Below are 20,632 nucleotides of genomic sequence, written 5' to 3'. Positions count from 1 at the left end.
ATACTAGACATAGACTTTGCCATAAACCGAGTCTTTAATAAACCACCCCAATATAATATGCTGGCTAGACCAGGAAAAAAGATGAAGAATAACATACTCTGAAAGACCTTCATCTGATGCTACGAGCTTAGGATCTGCTGTCTTTACCAGTCCTGCTTCAATTGTAAAGTGTTTGTGTCTGCTATATTTTAAAATGTTATCCCTAAACCTGGAGGCTTTTATGATAATCTGTAATATAGGAAATAATTGTCATCCATAATTAACACTAAAAAGTAAAAGGGCACATCATTAGTCACAAAGAATGAGAATCAGTTCCCACTGAGCTCAGATTCTTTTTATAGTGAGCATTAGTTATGGGCTTATTTAAAAAGCAGTCTTACAGTCTCAGACACCATGACTTAATTGTTCAAGACCATAAAAATCCAGGGGAGTTGAGATGGAGCTTGTTGAAGGAGAATTTCCAAAGAGTGACTGGGTGTGCCAGCGCTGTGGCTGTGCCACATGACCACAAGTGGGATTTCTGAAGTGGAAAGTTGCCTTAGGAGAATCTCTGCAGCCATGGTAAATGTTTGTTTCTCTTCCTCATCAGGCAGTAAGTAAGAATGGCTGTCGAAAAAGATTTCAAACAATGAGAATACGGGAGTTGTCCTCATTACATCATCATCCAGTTCAAGGGACAGTGAACTTTCTACCAAGCCCCCCCTGTAAATATATTCAGCTTTGCAGGTTTTTATGGTTTCTGTGGCAACTATAAAATTTGGCAGTTGTAAGGGGAAAGCATTTGTAGTACGCAAATGAATGGGCATGGCTGTATTCCATGAAGTTTATTTTCATAAAGCAGCAGGGCCAGATATGACCTGTCTGTAGTGGTTGCTTAACACTAATGTAGATGGATCTATGTTTCTAAATAAAAGAAAACACTAATAAGCTAGCAAGGTTTATGCTCTTGGCAAGGTTTAGAAGAACTAAGACTAAAAGAGTAAGAAAAAAAATAAAATGTAACAGTAGCATTGCTAAAATAAAAATGAGCACTCATTACAACACTATGCTTTTTATAAGAACTAAACACAATAAAAGACATATATTAAATGTATGATGACTTCCTTTGGGGGAAGTTAGTAGAAAAGGGAGTGGGAAATTAGAATAAATAAATAAAAGAAGGGAGATGGTTTTTGAGGGATCAGTGAGTACACTGTGCTTTGATTGGAACTTTTGGGAAACTCAGCCCTCTGTTGCTGAGTTTCTCTACCTACCAAGAAAAGATACATTCAAAATAATACAAAAAGCCATGCTCAAAATGATATAAAAAGATCAACAAAATTTCCTTTTTGATTTGAACTGAAATTAAGAAAACTGTGCAAAAATATTTCTTGGATATAGATAATGACAACATGTCTCCATCCTGTAATTCTACTAAGCATTCTAATTTTAAATAAGCATTTATTGCATTCAACCTAAGGGCAGAGTAGTCTGTCATAGGATGACTTTATAAACTGAAAACCATCCAAATATCACTTCTAAGAGTTTCCCATGTGAAAAATAATATTCTCCCATGTGAAAATAATATTTGAATCAGTGAAATGCAAGGTGTAGCCTGTGAATCACTGCTAACCAGTGAATATTTTACTTCTGTCTTAAAATAGGTTTAATACAGCAACCAAGAGCAAGCGTTTAGAGACTTTCATTACTATTTGTGACACAGCATCTAAGTGGACTTGCTTTGTTGAACAGGGTCACAAGACAAGACATAAACCTGCAGGAGTTATATAAGCACTGAACACAGTAGGGCCATGTTCTAAAACAATTACCCATATTAGTAGGTCTGTGATAGTATTGGATGTGGTGGCACAAACCTTTAATCCCAGCTGCAGGAGAGGGTGAGACAGAAAGATTAAAAATTCAAAGACTGCCTGGGTTCAAACCTGTCTCAAAATAAAAGACTTGGGTTGTAGTTTTGTGGTAGAGCTCTCCTGGGTTCAACCTTCAGTACCATAAAACCCCGAAAAACAAAACAAAGCAGTACAAAATAAAAACACACAATAAAAAGGTTTGTGACACATTATAAATCAATGTAACATTTTCTTCATTGTTAAAGTACTATACAGTTGAACTAAATGCTGTGCTTAGAGAAATAGTAAAACATATGTATTCCATAAAGGATAATAAGTTAGATTCAAGATTATTTTCCTTTTTGGAGGCAATCTGTGGGAGCTGATCAAAAACAACTGTTAATGTATATGGAGGTACTTGTTGACTAAGGGGGAAAAGTTCAGTGGAGAATATTTCAACTATGGAATGAATTCAGTTTTTCTGCAAGGTAAGTGGTTAGTTTGATACTGACTTTAAAGACAGAATTGGACAAATGGTTGTTCTTATTTGTCTAATACTTTTGATGTTCTTTGTATGGTCTTATTATTGCTTTGAATCGAAAAAATTAATGTGTCTTTCCATGGCAAATAAGACCAAAGGGCAAAATTCCAAGTAGAAGCTTGAAAGAATAGTTTCTACAAAGGTCCATGACTTGACAACAATTACCAAGGAAGTAATTGGTGATATTGATATTGCACATCTGCCAAAGTTTATCACCAAAAGCCTTACCTTACATATTAATTTTTTCTATCAAAAGAAGATCCATGCCTAGTGCTCACATATATAGATCTCATTTCTTTCACTACAAGGTGATTTACTTTTAATTATAAATTCACAGGAAAATCATGTAACTAGCACCAAAAGATTTTATGCACATATATTTAGTTTTTGTTTCTGAGATGGGGTCTCAAAATGTTGTTCAGACTGGTTTCAAACCCACGGGTTCATACAAACCTTCTGCCTCAGCTTCCCAAGAAGTTGGGACTACAAGTGTGGGCCAGTCTGGCTTAAAAATCAATTTTGACAATATAGCACATTCATAAACTTCATTTTGGATAAAAGCTTAAAAAAATCCTGATAATTTGAGATTGCTGAAATGGCTCTAAAACTTTTATTTTACTATTGTTAAATAATTTGTAATGTAAAAACTTTTACATGTCATTATGCTGTTCAAAATGTTACATACATGTTTAACATGAGAAATTGGCTACTTTATTCATAATTTTAAGATTTGTTATTAAATGACAAAAGTAACAAGTCAGATATTTTGTTTATTTTATTAAGGTATACAAATTTATGGGGTACAGTAGATCATTCACTATATCTCTATAGTGTGTAATGATCAAATCAGGATGGTTAATGATTTCATCTCCTTAAATAATTAAAAAAATTTGATTAACATATAATGATTTCATATTTTTTGGGTACATTATAAGATTTCAGTGAATTTACACAATATGTACTGATTAAATCAAGATGGTTAATATTTCCCTCTCCTTATCATAACTTTGTGTTTGGAGGGTTTAAGTTCCTCTCTTCCAATTATTGACAGAATTTATAATAGGATGTCACCCGGTCATCCCAAACCTTGTTTTAGTACCCGTTACTCAGCCTCCTTCCTAACTCCTCCCCCAACCCTTTCCAGTCTCTAGAAATCACTTATGTGGTTTGGTTGGCTATTTTTTAACATCTACATGTGAGAATGAACATGGGGTATTTGTATTTCTGGGTCTGGCTTTGACTTAGCCTAATGCCCTCCAGTTACATCTATTTTGCTGCAAATGATAGGTTATATTTTTTCTTTACAGCCAGATAATATTCCATTGTGTATATATGACCACATTGGTTTTATCCATTCCTCCATTGATGGACATCGAGGTTGATTCTATAGCTGAGCTATGGTGTATAGTGCAGCAATAAACATGGATGGATGTGCAGATATCACTTTGATACCTTGGTATCACTTATTTCTTTTGAATATACTCAGAAGTAGGATAACAGAATAATATGATAGATTTATTTTTAGTATATTGAGGAATGTCTCTCACCTTAAACAGAAATGAGCTCAAAATGAAGCAAAGACCTAAATGTAAGAACTGAAGCCATGAAACTACTAGAAGAAAACAGGGAAACACTAGAGACATTGTTCTAGACAATTATTTTGTGGATAAGTCTTCCCCAAACACAGGAAACCAATGCAAAAACAATATTATATCAAACTAAGTAGGTTCTGCACATTAAAGAAAATAATCCATGAAGAGAGAGTCTACAAAATGAGAACAAAAAATGTTTGCAAACTATTCAGCTGACAAAAGATTAATAACCAGAATATATAAGGAACTTCAGAAACTCAATAACAATAAAACAAATAAGCCAATTAAAATGAACCAAGGATAGAAACATTCAGTTCTCAAAAGATGAAGTTCAAATGGCCAGTGATTTATGAAAAAATGCTTCATTTTATTAGCCTTCAGGAAAATGCAAGTCAAAACTGCAATAAGATATCATCCCTCCCTAGTTAGAATGGCTGTTATCACAAAGACAAAATTTGACATAGGCTACAAAGGATGCAGAAAAAAGGCAGCCCTTGCACACTGCTGGTTGGAATGAAAGACAGTGTTTTGCTGTAATATTGAGATGCTTTAGGCCTCAGAAGTAACCTCAGAAAATAAAGTCTCTGACCTTTTTCCTACCCTCCTTTCATCTGTAGGCCATAGAATCTAGAACTTCTCCTCCCCCATGGTGGCCATAGAAACTAACCCTTTCTGTCTTGAAGATACCATAAAGAAATTCTCTGACCTATTCGATAATAGATCACAAATTCCCCGACCCCACAATTTCAGAGAGTCCTGCCCCATTCCCAGGAAGAAGAAAAGCTGCACAGAGAGGCCCAGAAGAGCAGACAGGCCTTGCTGGGTTTTACCACTGAGTCTGTGAGCATTAGCTCACATTGCTTTTCTACATGGTTGTGCATAAATTAATCATGCTTATGCAAAGCAGCCTCCATAGAAATTTGAAAGGACAGGTTCTGGAGATAGGTCTGAACCTCTGAGCACATGGAGGCTTCCAGGAAGGTGAATAAGAATGCATGCACAGGCTGCGAGGGTAGGACACCTCAGCTCCATGGGATGGGAAGTAACTGGAAGTGTAATACTTTCAGACCTTACCTATGTTATCTCTTCAGCTGGTAGTTTATATGTATCCTTTAAAATATCCTATATAATAAACAGGTATGTGTTTCTCTGAGTTCCATGAGTCACTCAATCAACTTAACTAAGCCTGAAGAGAGGATTCTTGGAACCCTAATTTGGAGCCTCTTGCTTAGAAGTTCCAGATGCCTGGATTTGAGACTGAAGTGAGCATAGTACTGTGGGCAGAGCCCTCATGCTGTGGGATCTGATGGTAGATAAAGTCAGAATTAAATTGAACTAGAGATGCCCAGTGTGTGTCCATGGCAGAACTGCTTATTGTTGGGGAATAATCCTATTCACTTTGAGATGCCAAAGGTGGTTTGTATCTTGAACAGATGGCAAAAAAACTGAGTTTGAGTTTCACTTTGTTTTTCTTCTATATCATCAGAAGACAGAAGGAGAAAATCACATTCTGAATGAAAACCTAAAATAAATGACTTGACTGTTTAGTCTATGTGACTGTAACTTTTATAAAAGGAAAAAATCTAATAAATAACTTATTTCCTGATTACCTAATGCTTGAACTGCACAGGTGGTGTTCCTGGCAGGAGACTCAGGCCTCTGCTCACAAAGTCACAGCCTGGGAGAACTCTCCTCTCCAGGGGTATACTCTATTTTAAGACAGTCCTACCAACAACAACCTGTTATATAGGTTAATCCCCTCTTGGTTCTTCTCATTTCTCTGATGAACCCTGGTGACACAGGACTATCTGGGCTTCACTCCAAACTCCACACCTCTCTCTGAGTTCCACTATCTGAACTCCTGTCTCTGGTTCTTCCCATTGCTGATACTCTGATCCCAGGTTTGGAGTAGATCTTTGAACCTCTCTTCTCCCTATGCAAGCCCCTAGTCTTCTCTGGCTCAAGTCCCCTCCCCCCACTGTACACCAAAGGCTCCATTTCCTCTGTTCCTGCTCATCACAGCTACACATCTGAGCTCTCAAATCGTAAGCACATAATGAAATGGACATGGGGTAGACCCAGCAGGGTAGCCATAGCAGTTAAATCTTGTTTACTATCACCATGGAAACTACAACCAAAAGGTCTGGAAGGTGCTTCAATGGGGTGGGGTCAGATGCTAGAGCCAAGTGATAGCACAAGCCCCTTACCCCTCCCCACCCTAGGCTTTTGGGTAGCCTTTTGGAACCAGCTCCCCTTGCATCCTGGAAATGAATCCCAATTATTTTCTCCTGAAATCTGTGACATCCTGAAATCTGTGACATCAGGTCCACTGAACAGATGGAGGTAGGATGTCTGAAAAGAATTGAGATCTGAAAGGAGACAAGGAGTGTTGCTGGGTGGTTCCCTCTGGTGCAGAATCAGAGGCGGGTGACTTCAAGTGATGAAATACAAGTGTGGGGTTTGGATGGGGAAGCTTGAGGTCATAGAGTTTCACTGTGACCAAACTGAAGCAGAGTTGGAATTGGCCATGCAGGCACAGGGAATTTAATAAAAGGCCAGTTGCCCAGGCCTGAGCCCAGCAGAAAGATGCTGAGCATGAAAGGATGGCACTTGGGCTCCTGCTGCAGGTCACTTTCACTTGACCTCTTTAATATGGGCCTTTCTCAAGGACACCCTCTCACCTACATCCTTTTATGGATCTCAGAATCAACTACAGTCTGTAGCTTCCTTATCCCCATCCCTACCCCAAGCTCTCTCTTCACCAGCTTCTCTTAGTTCCCAGCAGCCATAATCCTCCTCTTGGGTTTACAGAATTTTTTTCTGGAGCCACCCCCTGTATCCATGTCTTTGGTTGACTTGCTGATTGTCCCCTGTGCATCCTGTCCACCTTGAATTCCAGGATGGCTGTGATGGTCATGATCACATGAGTTTTCTGAATCACTATGTAGATGGGAAATGGGTTCTATCAGTGCCAGCAGATAAAGCTTCACAGCAAGGTTATTTTGAAGATGACACTATAAAGGATACATAAGTTCCCTACAACCAGAGTGTGAGGGTACCATAAAGTCACTGTGATTTGCAAATTCTTGCAGAGAGGTTGCAAAGCTGATTAGGAGAAAGGCCCGAAAAACATGGCAGTGTCTTAGCCTAGTTTTACCTGGTCATGCTCCTAGTCATCTGATGGACTGCCAATAGCTTTCAAAGAAAGGTGTCTTGCTGGTTGCTCCTGAAATGCTCCAAGAAACTAATGCCATGAAACCCTGAAAAATGAGAAACTGAATCCACAAGAGAACCTCTGAAGATAGCAAACCCCAATAGAGACATTGCTCATTGGAGGAAAAAGCAGGCATGGAACATGTCTCATAATGGAAGAGTTTTGGCTATATAATACTGCTGTAATTATTTCTGATGTGTCAGAAATAACCTCTGTAAAAGGAAGAGAGGATGTTTTCCAAAAATACTTGGAGAAGATAAATACATCTCATCTTGAGAGAAACCCAAGTTGTTTTTAGTAGAAAATCAGATTATAATATTTTTATGAGATAATGTATCGTGCTTAAAAAAAAAAAACTACAGAGGAAAAAAAGTGAATTAAATACAGTTTCAGCAAAACATATCACACAAGTCAAAAAATAAAAGAATAAATTCAACAATCAGAGGAAATTTGGTAGTGGTGTTCTGTTGAACAGAGTATGAATGTCAGACAAGGTCACCCTGTCACCATGACAGATCAAGAAAAAGAGAAGCTACTCTGTAATAATGTCTAACTGCAGACAAAAATATAAAAATTGCTGGGCTCGGTGGATTACATGTTTGTAATCCCAGTGACTTGGAAGGCTAAGACAGGAGAATTGTGAGTTCAAAGTCAGCCTCAGCAATTTAGCAAGGTCCTAAGAAACTCAGTGAGACATTGTCGTAAACAAAATATAAAAATATAAAAAGGTCTGGGGATGTTGTTCAGTGGTTAAGCACCCCTAGGTTCAATCCCTGGTACAAGTGTGTATATATATGAAAATTGTTCAAATTGCAAAGCTTGCCAAACAGTTTCCTCTCCTGGCAAGATATGAATTACTGTTGCCATTTTTTAATCAAACAGAGTTTTAGCTTCACCTGCCCAGCACCTTCTGAATGAGAGTTATTAAGATACTCATTCATGAAATTGTCCCTACTTTCTGATAGCATCCAGTTCAGGCCAAATCCCCACTTCCTTGAATCCTCTCCCAAAGTATCTCGTGCAAACTCACATTCTTCAAGAGTTTTCTAATACCTTCTTACTGTGATAGGATTTGTAATTCCACAAGGTAGCTGTTTTGCTTTATTTTCATAAATCAGCAATAGCAGTTTCCATAAGGGTCTTTGTCTATGAGACACTGACAGCATGGAAGCTCACCAAGATTTAGCTGAAAACCAGTTGAACCCCTTTTTGTCTTGGACCAGAATACTTGACCAGTAAGAATGTGTATACCTAAGACTTTTGTTCGTCTTGAAGTATCGATCTTCCTATGGTAAGTTAATGTACAATTGAGCGCTAATATTTTATTGAAGCCTTTCTGTCTTTATTTTATTTTCCTAATTGTAAAATCCTCTAGTATTTTGTTTATGATCTTCTTTGTATTGTTCCTCAGGAAATTTGTTTTCTGCATTAGCAATAGTTTCCAAAGTCCCTCTGCTTGTCTGGTGTCATGTGTTATCTATAAGCAGAAAATTATTTAGGAAACATGTTTGTACAGGCCTAATGCAAAAATAAACAGAGCCACAGATACTGATGGAAAAACATAAAATGAACATAAATATGTGTAGTGGAAAGGAAAAGGAGAGAGAGAAGAGAAAAAACATATTTGAAAAATGACTAGACATTTTCAAATTTTAATCAGAAGCAGTAACCTTCACTTCCAAGAAGCTTAACAGACTCCTGTAAAAGATAGATACAAAGAATTCATGCCTAGACATTTTATAGCCAAACTGTCAAAAACTGAAAACAAAGAGGAAATTTTTAAAGCACCAAGATAAAAAATAGTTCATCTTTTACAGAGGAGAAATATTCCTTATTGGCTGACCACTTGTCAGAAGCAGTGTAGATAAAAACGTAAAGGAGCAAAGCAAATCAAGAAAAACAAAAGACCTTACTAAACAATGACATTAGACCCAGAAAAACTGTCATTAAAAATGTGAAGACAAATGATCAAGGTGGCTCACACCTCTAATTCCAGCACCTCGGAAGGCTGAGACAGGAGGATCACAAGTTGGAGGTCAGCCTCAGCAACCTAGCAAGACCCTCAGCAACTTGGTGAGACTCTGTCTCAAAATAATAAATTCAAACAGCTAAGGTTGCAGCTCAGTGGTAAAATATCCCTGGATTAGATGATCAGTATCCAACCCTGCCCCACAAAAAGTGAAGGCAAATTAAAGATACTCTCAAATATGGACTGAGAAAATTAATTAATACCATACTTAAAAGAACTTACCAAAAAAAAAAAAACAGAAAAAGAACTACAAAAAGAATTATTTCAGGCTGAAAGCAAATGATGTCAAACAGCAATTCAAAACTAAAAACAGAAATATAGAGCACCAGAAATAGTTAATATGTGTTAATAGTTAATAGTTAATAGTTAATAATTTCTTATTAAGAAATTGTCAAGGTTGTGCCAGTGACAGAAACAACACACAGAAAGGAAGAAATGAAGCTAACTTGGAGCAAATATTTTATATTTTATTAGAATTAAGATAGTATTAGGCTGAAGTAGACTGAACTGAGTCATGTTTCACTCCCTTGGGAAGCCATTAAAAAACATCATAAAAACAGTTTAAAAAAATCACGGGTTTCAAGATGGCGGACTAGAAGGCGGCTGCATTTCATGTTGACACAGGACTCAGGATTCAAAAGAGGAGATAGTGAGTGACTTGGGACCAACTCAAAGCCGTCGGGAGAGTCTCTCCCGTTGGGGAGGTGTCCCGGATGGGGCAGTAGCCCCAGAACACAGGGAACTTTGTGATAGAGTTGCCCGGCGAGACACCCCTCCCCCCACTGGAGCGGTAAACACGGACCACTGGGAACATCGTAGAGGTGGCTGCTCAGCACAGCACTTGGACTCGGAGCAACCACTGGGACTCTGGGCGGCTGCCTGAGGAGGAGCAGCATGGCGAGCTGTTTGGACTCAGAGCGATCGCTTCTGAACACCGGGGGGTTGCCTGGAGGAAGAGGAGGAACGTGGCGGGTCGCTTGGTCTAGGAGTGACTACATAAGAGTTACAGGCAGTTGCCAGAGGAGGAGGCGACTGGTGAGTTGTTTGGACTCAAAGCGAACGCTCCTGAACACCGGTGGCCTGCCTGGAGGAGAAGCGCGGTGGGTTGCTTGGTCTCCGAGCGACCGCTCCTGAACACCCGGGGGACTACCCCGAGGAGGAGGAGGAGGAACAGGGCAGATCACTTAGACTCTGAGTAACTGCCTAGGGCTATGGGCAGTTGGTGGGAGGAGGAGACGCGAAGTGAGTTGCTTGGACTCCTAGTGACTGTGTCGGAACACCGGGCGGCTGTCCGGAGGAAGAGGTGTGTGGTGGGTCTCTGGGACTCAGAGCTATTGTACGGGGCTCCAGGTGGCGGCTCAGAGGAGGGGCTGCATAGTCAGGTGATTAGGTGCAGAGCAGGGTCCCAGGACCTAGGAGGCTTCTTGGTGGAAGAGCTGCACAGAGACACGCCTAGGGGCGGAGTGAAGTTTCCAACTGCAGGCAGATTCTCTGAGGAGAGGCAGCCTAAGGAGACTCGTCTGTGAAGGGTGAGGCTCCCAGGCTCAGGAAGTAGGTCCGGGCCCCTGGGAACATTGCAGAGGAAGGCAGACCAGCCCAGGCGGTAGTTGTAGATTGAGGGGAACCTCTAGGAGGGGAACTGACCAGCGAGACCTCCACACTGGGTGAGTCTTCCCTGCCAGGTGAGGTTTTCCCACAAGGACGGTAAAACCAGAGACACAGGCACAAACAGGCCTTGCCTCAGCCCGCAGCCTAGTTCCCCTTTGGATGATCATTGGTCAACAAGTGGAGGCACCTCTACCCACTATCAGAGAATATACCCCACCTGAGGGTAACCAACCTTAGAGAGGCAGCTTCCTTGTGGAGCACCGCATTATCAACTTCCTCCAAGACTGCAGGCTACTGAAGGGTAAGAGAGGATATACTAGCAATCTTCAGGGACATTAAGTCAATAGAGGAAATCTGCAATATCTTAATGACCCACTGATTCCTGAACAATATGAGAAAAGAAGGGAAGAAAATTCCCCAAACAAATCTAGATGTTACATCAATAAAATCCAACGACAGCATGGCAGAAGAAATGACAGAAAGGGAGTTCAGAATGTACATAATTAAAATGATCAGGGAAGCAAACCATGAGATGAAAGAGCAAACACAGGCATTGAATGATGAGATGAAAGAGCAAATGCAGGCATTGAATGATAGCACCAATCGACAGTTAAAAGAGCAAATAAAGGAAGCAAAAGATCATTTCAATAAAGAGTTAGAGATATTGATAAAAACCAAACAGAAATCCTTGAAATGAAGGAAACAATAAACCAAATAATGAACTCCATAGAAAGCATAACCAATAGGATAGAACACCTGGAAGACAGAACCTCAGATATTGAAGACAAAATATTTAACCTTGAAAACAAAGTTGAACAAACAGATAGGATGATAAGAAATCATGAACAGAATCTCCAAGAACTATGGGATATCATGAAAAGGCCAAATTTGAGAATTATTGGGATTGAGGAAGGCTTAGAGAAACAAACCAAAGGAATGAACAATCTATTCAATGAAATAATATCAGAAAATTTCCCAAATCTGAAGAATGAAATGGAAAATCAAGTTCAAGAGGCTTATAGGACTCCAAATACACAAAATTACAACAGACCCACACCAAGGCACATTATAATGAAAATACCTAACATACAAAATAAAGACAGAATTTTAAAGGCTGTGAGAGAAAAGAACCAAATTACATTCAGGGGGAAACCAATACGGATATCAGCAGATTTTTCAATCCAGACCCTAAAAGCTAGAAGCGCCTGGAACAACATTTACCAAGCCCTGAAAGAAAATGGATGCCAACCAAGAATCTTATACCCAGCAAAACTTACTTTCAAATTTGACGATGAAATAAAAGCCTTCCATGATAAACAAAAGCTAAAAGAATTTACAAAAAGAAAGCCAGCATTACAGAACATTCTCAGCAAAATATTCCATGAGGAAGAGATAAAAAATAAAGAAACAAATCAGCAAAGGGAGTAATTATCCTAAAGGAACTATCAAATAAAGGAGGAACCAAGTTGTGTCAAAAAAATGAATAAATAAATAAAATTTTAAAAATGAACCAAATGACCGGGAATACAAATCATATCTCAATAATAACCCTGAATGTTAATGGCCTGAATTCATCAATCAAAAGACATAGACTGGTAGATTGGATTAAAAAGAAAGATCCAACAATATGTTGCCTGCAAGAGACTCACCTCATAGAAAGAGATACCCATAGACTAAAGGTGAAAGGATGGGGAAAAACATACCATGCACATGGACTCAGCAAAAAAGCTGGAGTATCCATCCTCATTTCAGATAATGTGGACTTCAAGCCAAAGTTAGTCAGAAGGGATAAAGAAGGACATTTCATACTGCTTAAGGGAAGCATAAATCAGCAAGATATAACAATCATAAACATCTATGCCCCAAACAGTGGCTCATTCATGTATATCAAATAAATCCTTCTCAATTTTAGAAACCAAATGAACCATAACACAATAATACTAGGTGATTTTAATACGCCTCTCTCACCACTGGACAGATCTTCCAAACAAAAATTGAACAAAGAAACCATAGATCTCAATAACACAATCAATAATTTAGACTTAATAGACATTTACAGAATATACCATCCAACCAAGAGCGAATACACTTTCTTCTCAGCAGCACATGGATCCTTCTCTAAAATAGACCATATATTATGCCACAAAGCTAATGTCAGCAAATACAAGAAGATAGAGACACTACCTTGTATTCTATCAGATCATAATGGATTGAAGTTAGAAATAAATGAAAGAGTAAAAAACAGAAACTACTCCAACACCTGGAGATTAAACAATATACTATTATATGATGAATGGATAACAGAAGATATTAGGAAGGAAATTAAAAAATTCTTAGAGGTAAATGAGAACAAAGACACATCATATCAAAATCTCTGGGACACTATGAAAGCAGTACTTAGAGGAAAATTTATTTCATGGAGCACATTTAATAAAAGAAATAAAACTCAACAAATAAACGACCTAACACAACAGCTCAAAGCCCTAGAAAAAGAAGAACAGACCAAGACCAAAAGTAGTAGAAGACAGGAAATAGTTAAACTCAGAGCTGAAATGAATGAAATTGAAACGAAAGAAACAATACAAAAAATTGACAAAATAAATAGTTGGTTCTTCGAAAAAATAAACAAAATTGATAAACCTTTAGCCACACTAACAAAGAGAAGACGAGAGAAAACCCAAATCACTAAAATTCGGAATGAACAAGGAAATATCACAACAGACACGACTGAAATACAAAACATAATTAGAAGCTATTTTGAAAATCTATACTCCAACAAAATAGAAAATTTCGAAGACATCAACAGGTTTCTAGAGACATATGAATTGCCTAAACGGAACGAGGAGGACATACACAACTTAAATAAACCAATATCAAGTAATGAAATAGAAGAAGTCATCAAAAGCCTACCAACAAAGAAAAGTTCAGGACCAGATGGGTTCTCAGCCGAGTTCTACAAAACCTTTAAAGAAGAGCTCATTCCAATACTTCTCAAAGTATTCCATAAAATAGAAGAGGAGGGAACCCTCCCAAACTCATTCTATGAAGCCAATATTACCCTGATACCTAAACCAGACAGAGACACATCAAGGAAAGAAAATTTCAGACCAATATCCTTAATGAACATCAACGCAAAAATTCTAAACAAAATTTTAGCAAATTGCATACAAAAACATATTAAAAAGATAGTGCACCATGATCAAGTGGGTTTCATCCCAGGGATGCAAGGTAGGTTCAACATCAGGAAATCAATAATTGTAATTCACCATATCAATAGACTTAAAGTCAAGAATCACATGATTATTTCAATAGATGCAGAAAAAGCATTTGATAAAATACAGCACCCCTTCATTCTCAAAACACTAGAAAAAATAGGGATAGTGGGAACATTCCTTAACATTGTAAAGGCCATCTATGCTAAGCCCATGGCTAATATAATTCTAAATGGTGAAAAACTGAAAGCATTCCCCCTTAAAACTGGAACAAGGCAGGGATGCCCTCTTTCACCACTTCTTTTAAATATCGTCCTTGAAACTCTAGCCAGAGCAGTTAGACAGACCAAAGAAATTAAAGGGATACGAATAGGAAAAGAAGAACTCAAACTATCCCTATTTGCTGATGATATGATTATATACTTAGAGGAACCAGGAAATTCCACCAGAAAACTTTTAGATCTCATAAGTGAATTCAGTAAAGTAGCGGGATATAAGATCAATGCACATAAATCTAAGGCATTTTTATATATAAGTGATGAATCTTCAGAAAGAGAAATTAGGAAAACTACCCCATTCACAATAGCATCGAAAAAAATAAAATACTTGGGAATCAATCTCACAAAAGAGGTGAAAGATCTCTACAATGAGAACTACAGAACACTAAAGAAAGAAATTAAAGAAAACCTTAGAAGATGGAAAGATCTCCCATGTTCTTGGATAGGCAGAATTAATATTGTCAAAATGGCCATACTACCAAAAGTGCTATACAGATTCAATGCAATTCCAATTAAAATCCCAATGATGTACCTTACAGAAATAGAGCAAGAAATTATGAAATTCATCTGGAAGAATAAAAAACCCAGAATAGCTAAAGCAATCCTTGGCAGAAAGAGTGAAGCAGGGGGTATCGCAATACCAGATCTTCAACTCTACTACACAGCGATAAACAAAAACGGCATGGTATTGGTACCAAAATAGAAAGGTGGATCAATGGTACAGAATAGAGGATACGGATACAAACCCAAATAAATACAATTTTCTCATACTAGACAAAGGGGCCAAAAATATGCGATGGAGAAAAGATAGCCTCTTCAACCAATGGTGCTGGGAGAATTGGAAATCCATATGCAACAGAATGAAACTAAACCCATATCTCTCACCATGCACGAAACTAAACTCAAAATGGATTAAGGACCTCAGAATCAGACCAGAGACCTTGCATCTTATAGAAGAAAAAGTAGGACCAGAGCTTCAACATGTCGGCTTAGGACCAGACTTCCTCAACCGGAGTCCCATAGCACAAGAAATAAAAGCAAGAATCAATAACTGGGATAGATTCAAACTAAAAAGCTTTCTCTCAGCAAAGGAATCTCTCAGCAATGCAAAGAAAGAGCCTACAGAGTGGGAGAAAATCTTTGCCAATCATACTTCAGATAGAGCACTAATCTCCAGAATCTATAAAGAACTCAAAAAACTCTACAGCAAGAATGAAAATAATCCAATCGACAAATGGGCTAAGGAAATGAATAGACACTTCACAGAAGAAGATCAACAAGCAATCAACAAACATATGGAAAAATGTTCAACATCTCTAGTAATAAGAGAAATGCAAATCAAAACCACCCTAAGATTCCATCTCACCCCAATTAGAATGGCGATTATCAAGAATACAAGCAACAACAGGTGTTGGCGAGGATGTGGGGAGAAAGGTACACTCATACATTGCTGGTGGGGCTGCAAATTAGTGCAGCCACTCTGGAAAGCAGTGTGGAGACTCCTTAGAAAACTTGGAATGGAACCACCATTTGACCCAGCTATCCCACTCCTCGGCCTATACCCAAAGGACTAAAAATCAGCATATTACAGAGATACAGCCACATCAATGTTCATAGCTGCTCAGTTCACAATAGCCAGATTGTGGAACCAATCTAGATGTCCTTCAATTGATGAATGGATAAAGAAACTGGTATATATATACAATGGAATATTACTCAGCCATAAAGAATGATAAAATTATGACATTTGCAGGCAAATGGATGAAACTGGAGAATATCATGCTAAGTGAGATAAGTCAATTTCAAAAAACCAAAGGACGAATGATATCGCTAATAAGTGGATGATGACACATAATGGGGAGGTGGGAGGGGTTAGTGTTAGGGTTAGAGTTAGGGTTAGGGAGGGGGGCAAGAATGGAGGAAGGAAGGACAGTATATAGGAAAAAGAGGGGTGGGAGGGGTGGGAGGGGTGGGGGGGAGGGAAAAATAACAGAATGAATCAAACAACATTACCCTATGTGAATTTATGATTATACAAATGGTATGCCTTTAAGCCATGTACAAACAGAGAAACAACATGTATCCCATTTGTTTACAATAAAAAAAAAAAAAAGGAAAAAAAATCACAAGGGAGCTGGGGATATAGCTCAGTTGGTAGAGTGCTGGCCTCACATGCACAAGGCCCTGGGTCCAATCCCCAGCACCACACACACACACACACACACACACACACACGCACACACACAATGTTAGATAAAAAATATTTTATACCATAGAAGGTCATCAATGAGTATAAAGAGTAAAAGTGACAGGGTCACATAGAACACAAATGACAAAAATGATGGCTAGGAAAACAACCTTATAATATTAATATAAGTGGTTGAACATTAAAATGGTGATAACTGCCAGACTGGATAGAAAACATGATCAGACTAAATATCACCTGCAAGATACTCGTCTTACATTGAAGTACACATGTTGAAAGCAAAAGGGAAGGGATACCCTCATATAAAAAGGGTTATATACCATGATCAAATAGGATTCATCTCAGGATGGCAAGGTGGGTGTAACATTCAAAGATCAATTAAAACAACCTACCAGTTTAATAGAATAAAGGACACAAACCATATAACAATAGACTTTGGAAAGGCATTTGGAAAAAAACCAACATCTACACATGATAAAAAAAAATCAGGGCTGGGGCGATAGCTCATTTGGTAGAGTGCTTGCCTTGCAAGTACAGGGCCCTGCGTTCAATTCCCAGCACTGCAAAAAAAAAAAAAAAAAAAAAAAAAAAAAAAAATCAACAAAGTGGTCTGACAGAAGGAAATGTCCTTATTTTAATAAAGAACAGCTGTGAAAAATGCACAGATAACAGTATATTTAATAGTACAAAAGTGTAATTTTATCCCCTAACTTTGTGAAACAAGGGAAGGATGTTCAGTTTTGTCACTTCTATTCAATATTACAGTATGGTTTTTAACTAGTGAAATGAAAAAATAAATATAAATGGAAAAATAAAAGCATCCAATTTCTTAAGGAAATAGTTTTTATTCTCAGATGCCAAGAGTATCCTATATATAGAAGAATTTTACAAGTTATAAATGAGCTTGCCAAATTTATGGGATACAAGATCAAACTACAAAATTGAATTGTGTTTCTACATACTAGCAAATAATCCAGAAATGAAATAAAAATTTCATTCATAGTAGCATGAAAAAGAAAATAAAGATAAATGTAGCAAAACCTGCACACTGAAAATTACAAAACATTGCTGAGAGACACTTAAAAGATATAAATAAGTGGGAAGACATTTCATATTCATGGATAGGAATATTTTCCAGATCATAATTCTTTCTAGAGCAGTCTACAAATTCAAAAATCACTAAAAACATACCAGTAGATATTTTTGGTGACATAGACAAATTGATTTGAAAACCTACATGGAAATTCAAAGGACTTAGAATAGCCAAAATGATTTTCAAAAAGAATGAGGGGTGGGATATGGCTCAATGGTAGAGTTCTTGCCTGGCATGCATGAGGCTGTGAGTTTGATTACCTGCAAAAACAAACAAACAAACAAATAAACAAAAGAGAGAGCGAAAGACAGAGAGAGAGAGAAAGAGAGAGAGAGAGAGAGAGAGAGAGAGAGAGAGAGAGAGAGAGAGAGAGAGAGAGTTGGGGGATTTATATACCTGCTTTCAAAACTTAAGTTCCAGTAATCAAGACATCAATGGTATTTTCACAGTTATCACAGGTCAGGTACATAGATTAGTGGAAACTATTGGAGAGTCTAAAATAAGTCCTTAGATTTATGGTCAAATGATTTTTTTTTTTTTTTACAAAGGTGCATCCTATTAAACAAATAGTGCCGACCAAGTGAACGTCCATGTGCAAAGAAAGAAAAGAAAAAGGAAGAATGACCCTTAACTTGCATTATTCACAAAAATTCACTAAAAAAATTGATCATGGGCTCAAATACAAGAGCCAAAACCTTAAACTTTCGATGAAAGAAAAGGAAAAATATTTTTACTTTGGACTGGGAAACGAAATTATTAAATAAACTTCATAAAAATTAGAAGGGTTACACTAAAAGAGACACCATTAAAATAACAAAAATACAAACCACCAACTGGAAGAAAACAAATCATATATAGACTTGAATTCAGAATATGTACTCTTTAAATAGAATGACAACCCAAAATATTCATGGTCAACACAGATCACAGCAGCAATTATTTTACTTCTTCTTTCTTCAAAGGGCAGGTAGTTTAGTTGGTAGTTTCTTAATCTTTGCTTAACATATGCTCTAGTCCAGTGCAGCTCTCCCTGGGCAGCCACAGCTGGACTTGTGTTCACCCAGTTCCAGGAAGATAGGACAGTCCTGACTGATTTAAGCTCTCTAGGTTTTAGAACTCAGCTCCAGGATTGTTGATCTCTGGTAGAAGCAATGTGGTCAAGGAAGGCAGACTTTTACCAGGCCCAGGGGATGGATCTGACCCATCCAAACTAATCACGGCATCCCCACTCTGCTGGTAACTATTCAGAGTCAGGTAGAAGATGAATTTCTGGCTGCTGAATTGTAAGCATATATCTGCTGAGGAGATGCTTTTCCAGTTTCACAAAATTCATGGGGAAAGAAAAACTCCCCATTCTTTGCCTTCACTGTGTGGTCAGAGAATGATTCTTGGAACTACCGCAGACACCTTGTACTCAGGAGGGAAGGTTCTGCAGATGCATTGGTGATCACAGATTGCAAGTAGGAAAGTGATTTTCACCCTTGAAGGTTTGCAAGGATGCTGAGCCAGCCTAGGAATTACTTTCATCCACCATTGCAGGTAAACGGCAGTCTCTCTTGCACATATCACCATTTCTGGGGTTTCTGCCTTTGTGCAGGAAGCACCAACAAAGCAAACACTAGGCCTGAGAGAGTACAAATCCCCTGGTTTGGGGACCACAATCTGAAGAAAGGTTGTCTCTTCCTGAGACTGTGAAAACTGTTAATGCATTTTAATTTGTTTAGTGCCCACAATCCAAGACAACTGTTCATCTGCTCAGAGCCAAAAATGAAAACAGAACAGAAAGGAAGAAATTAGAAACCCCGTTAAAATGCAAAAATGGCTAGGATTAGGCTGACATCTTGTGGATGAGCCTGAGAAGGCATCTGACCAAGAAGTGAATCCAGGAGATCAGGCAGCTCTGGAGGGAACTGTCTGCAGTCTGAGAACAGGGAACACCTTTTTAATTTCACCCTCTGTTTTTCTTCATTCTCTTATTACAGGTCAAACTTTTTCAATAGTCTTTTTGGTTCAGCTATCAGAAATGTAATATTTTAACTGTAATGACTACAGACTAATTTCTGGCTAATAATAAATTATGATGATGACTAATTCTGCTTCAGATTAATGTTAATCATCCATTCACTTAATATCATTGGATGACCCTTTTCTTTAAATGATCAATTAATGGCAGCTGACTTGACTGATTTGTGTAGTTTTTAGTTAAAAATTACCTAGGTGTGCCTCATCCATTAACTTCTTAAGGAGTAGGACAGCGGGAGTGTAATGGTTTTAGGTAGATAAGAAACCCAGCAATACTCACAGTCACAATAAGCGAGGGTTGGGTAGGTAAGGACTTGAGCATAGGCCTTCAGATTCCAGGGCCCAGAGGTGGAATCAATGGTCATTCAAAGCATAGGACAAAAAAACAACATGTTCACAACATTTCAATTAATCTTTAAAACCACCCTAGGAAGGGTGTTTAAATGACTGCTTTGTGAATGAGAAAATGAAACAAGGGTCATGGAGTTTGGCTCCCTGTGAATCTGAACACCGCCTCCCCACTTCTAAAACTCATCCTTTCTTCTGCCTGCACTGGTAGAGGTAATCCACCTGGATTTGCCCTTGGTCCCAAGCTCCCTCCCTATCTTAACCCCCCGACTCCCACATATGGGCTGCCATGAAATTCGTATTAGCATTGTTGCTATGGTCCTCTTTAAAATGTGAATTGATGCAGAATTATTCTTTTTTTTTTTTTAAATTAGGAACATTTGCACTACAATAGATAAACAGCTCATGAACACATAGAGCCTTTGGAATTTGAAGGAAGCATGCCAGACTTTAAGACATGTTTGAGAGGAGGACACTTGGGGGCAGGTAAACAAAGATTTCCTTTAAATAACCTAACAAAGACAGTTCTGTCCTTGGCAGCCTAGGGCATGCAGACATCAGATTGCATATCTAGTGTCATTGAAAATCCAACTGAAGGGCTGGGGTTGTGGCTCAGTGGTAGAGCACTTACCTAGCATGTGTGAGGCACTGGATTTGATT

The sequence above is a fragment of the Sciurus carolinensis genome, chromosome 2, assembly GCF_902686445.1.
Source record: "Sciurus carolinensis chromosome 2, mSciCar1.2, whole genome shotgun sequence".
NCBI classification, from domain to species: domain Eukaryota; kingdom Metazoa; phylum Chordata; class Mammalia; order Rodentia; family Sciuridae; genus Sciurus; species Sciurus carolinensis.
The sequence above is the reverse complement of the archived record's forward strand: the minus strand, read 5'-3'. Positions refer to the sequence as shown.